The following is a 4,310-nucleotide window of genomic DNA, read 5'->3' as shown; positions in this document are numbered from 1 at the left end:
AACCCCAGGCCTCTGTGGCCCTCCCGCACACTTTGTACCATACCCGCCCACACCAGACGCACGTGCCTGGTGGTTTAGATACCTCATTGGCCGGCCTGGCTGCCAGTCTGCCGCACGCAGATTGTTAACTCTTTCGAATCTTCCCTGCTTCATGGAGTCTCACGCGTAGCCTGGCAGAGGTGGCTAAGCTAGAGATTCCAGGTTGCTGAGTCCTCCGAAACCCCTAGGAGTGCTTACAATCAGAACTTTGATACAGCCAAGAGAAGGTACCGGTGTATTTCTACACGTAAAGCACATGTTTTCGGTCTTTCTGACTTGGCAAAGAAAATTCACTTGAGTAGTTAGTTGCACCTTCAAGCTAAAGGTTTATCTGTGTAACAGAAGGAAGCAACACCTGGCAGGCTACTGAAGAGCTTGGCCTTTGCAGACTGTTCTACAAGCTGCAATTTCCTAAGTGTGCTTGAGCACTAATTTTTTTTTTTCTAGTATTGGCTGGGCCCTGCACTGTACATGTTACCATGGAGATTTGGGTCATTTTCATTCCATTGTTACTTAGTTCTTCCAAACAGTGCTTGGAAAAAAATGCTTTTTAATGTGTAGGTCCTCACCATAAAGAGACAAGTAAGAATCTCTAGGACAGGATACACACATCCATGTGTATCAGAACAACAGTGAAGCTCGTTAACTTTTAACTGGGCAGGAAGGTACACATATGTATATCCGGCACTCCGAAACTGGCACAGAAAGGATCAAAGAGGTCAAGGCCAGCATGAGTTACATAGCAAGCCCTACTCTCAAACATAACAAACCAAGCAATTTCTCATAGCTTACCATTGAGATTCCAATTCAGTGATCATAAAATGGGCCACAAGAATCTTGGTTTCTCACAAATAATTCCGTGATTTGTTTTGCTTATTGTTTGTTTCAACTCGATAGGGTTTATTATCATTTCATACATACTTTATTTGGGTTGACCCTTCTTTCCCCCCCATACCCCTCCCTCATCCTCTATTTCCCCTCTTCCGCTACACTACTTTGTTCTCTGCTTTCATGCCATATATTATTCTCTCCTGCCCTTTATTAAAACCTCTTTTTCCCACATGTGATATCCTTTCTATTTTCATTTACCTGTTCTCACACTCATAAACACAAAAACCTACAGAAATATGAATAACAGATAATGAATAATTATTCAAGCCTTTGGCAGAATTGGAACCTTGATCTGTCTGTTTTCTGTTTTACTCACTCATTTGCTGTTTCAGTGTTGGGAAAAGTGATGTTTCCCTCTTTGTGTGTCTTGCTTGTGTCCCATTTCCAGGTAGGTACATTACTATCTACAATCATAATGTAGACAGTTCAAATTTCATTGATTGATAAAATATATAGAATGCAATCCCACATAGTAGCTAATGAACTGACTACTGAACTAACAGTGGATCTAACTGTCTGCTCTTTAGCTGCAAAGCTACCATTAGCTCAGTCATCAATGAGATCAGAGACCTGAGAAGGGTAAATTACAAGCTAAATGAATCTATGTACGCATGTTAAAATGCCATATTCCACAGATCTCTGACAAGCTTGAAGGCCAGCATGAGTTACTCTGTCTGTCTTTAGTTATCTGCTCTAAATTCCATTCTGTAAAACAAAATGTTATAATCTCTAATTCTGACACATTCTGTAGTTAAGTGTTTTAGGACCATATCTACTATTTCAAGTAGATCTACATAGGCAAACGTTGTAGTTACCCTAGTTATCCTAGGCTTAACCTGGAAAACATAAGCAAGAGATTAGGTAAAGCTCAATCTTGTAACCAACTGCAGTCATTACCATAACATTAAATACATTTCTCAACTAAAATCAAAACAAAACTTTTAATCATACAGTTCAAATCATGCTGATCCTACCACATTGTATGATTAAGACTGCACAGCAAAAATCTTAAAGGACAGAAGTTGCACTTATCACTAAACACGTCTGGCAGTCCTCAATAAAGATGGCAATAAAACCACAGATCATGCTGGCCAGCCATGTGTTGTTACAGGCTGTGGCAGGCATTTCAAAACACAGACATTAGTTATTGCTGGTGGGTTTTTTTGCCTCCCTTGGTATAGCACTGTGAGGCATATACAGTTTCCCATAACCGAGTTCTAACATTGTAATCAAGTAAGTTTTAGAACCAATTGCATAATAGAATAGTATAGAACATTTTAAAAACTTTACTTGAACTATTCTGGCCATGCCAAATCTATAGACCAGAAAGAAACAGCATTAATTCATTCATTCAGAAACTGACAGCCAGGCACACACTTCCAATCAGTCTGTTAATCTGAATAGACCTTCACAAACCAGGGTTAAATCACACAGCATGCCTCAAAAATACATCCTTGAAATTGTATATAAAACCTTGAATTATATTTATAATATATGTTATATATTATAAATAGTATAAATACATTTTAAATATATTAATATTAAATATATTAATATATAATATTATATTACTATAATATAGCATATAAATATATTTAATATATTAAATATATTATAAATATATGAATTACATATATTATAAATAGAATTCAAGGTTTTATTTACTTATAGGTATATATAATATATGTATATATAAAAATTAAAACATATATTTTATATATATGTATGTATATATACAATCCATAAAGACATTATTATAAAATACCTGATAAACTTTAAAATGTTTCATAGCCTTAAATGCATTTTTAAAAGAAATCTGTTTTGCAATATCAAAATAAAGTACCCTTTTTAGGAGTGAAGTCACAAAGCATAACCATAATTTTAAAAGTCAAAAGCATGTTTTAGCAGTGTAAACAGTTCAGTCTCTAAAATCAACACCAATTTTAAGTGAAACTTGTCTTCTTAGTATAAAAGGAGATAGGATGATAAACAGAATTTATTATGACTAAGAGGTTCTATAAATTTTTTGCCCTATGCCACACCAAGTGGCAATTTCGAGATGGTGGAGTCACATCACATGGCAGGCCACATGGTTGCTATTTAAAAACATCTGTGTTTCTATAGATGTTAAATATCTATACACACACACACACACACACACACACATACACATATATGTTCTAAACAAGAATTTGTATTTAAACTTTAAACATATCCAATAACTGTTAATCTATAACCAAGACATACACAGCACATTAACCACTTAAGATCAGTCAGAAATAAACATGTAATGGCCATGCATACATTTAAAACAAAACAGACAAAATTTTCCTTACTTCATCCAGCTGTAATTTCAAGCATTTTGTTATCTGTGGAATCTACAAAGGGGTTTGGGACTTGGTAGCAGTGTTTCACAGGGTTCCACACAATGCAACCCTTTGGTGTGCCTCCTTGCCACAATTACAGTGGAAGTTCACCACTTTTCCTCCAGGAGGCCAGGTTTGCACAAGCTGCACTCTTAGCAGTGGCACAAGCTCCTTCTGCCCCAGGATTCCAGCTAGCACTGCCGCCCAAGGGCAGCAACCCTTGGGGTGGGGATGGCTCTGTGCCATGGGTGTTGCCAACACCACCCCTCACCCAGCCATCTTCCCCAACTGGGCTTTCCCAGCAATCCAGGTAGAAATGCACCCATCAGCCTGGGTGAACTCGAGCTGCCCCGCTCTTGGTTGTTTCCCACCTGTCCCACCCTGAGACATGCTCCCAACAGGTGACCAGAGAGGTGCCCTAGCTTGTAGTGCTGAGAGCATAGGCAGGCAAAGTTGCCACAGTGCACAGCTGTTTGGTCACTAGCCTTTTGAGTCCATCACAAGCAAACACACACACACACACACACACACACACAAACATAAGACAGGAATGAACCAGTACAATGCATACAAGGAGAAGGGAAAAAGAAGAAAAACAAAAACAAAAAAACATGGAACAGCAGCATGTCCCAAGATGAGCCCTCCATCCTGTTCCACTAGGGATGGCCTGCCTGAAATTGGGCTCCACCCAACTACCCCAGAGTTTTAGACAGTCAGCTTATTATTCCTCCAGACCAGACACTGGAGCAGCAACATATCTGTCAAGCTCCACCAGACCAAAAGCCAAAGCAGCAGCCAAGCTCTGCCAGACCAGAAGCCACAGCAGTGGCAGAGGCGCCAAGCCCGGGGCTCCACATACTGTAGCCATCCCTTGGTGCCTCCAAGCCACGGTCACTGGAGCCTGTGAAGCATGGCTTGAGCCTCCCTGAAATGGACAAGAATTAAGTCTAGGGGGGTTAAAAGGTGTCAGCCGCCTTCACAAAAAACAGGCAGTGACACACAAGACAGTTAACC

Source organism: Psammomys obesus, unplaced genomic scaffold, assembly GCF_907164565.1.
Source record: "Psammomys obesus unplaced genomic scaffold, mPsaObe1.curated_primary_1811, whole genome shotgun sequence".
NCBI lineage: Eukaryota > Metazoa > Chordata > Mammalia > Rodentia > Muridae > Psammomys > Psammomys obesus.
Note: the sequence above shows the minus strand (reverse complement) of the source record.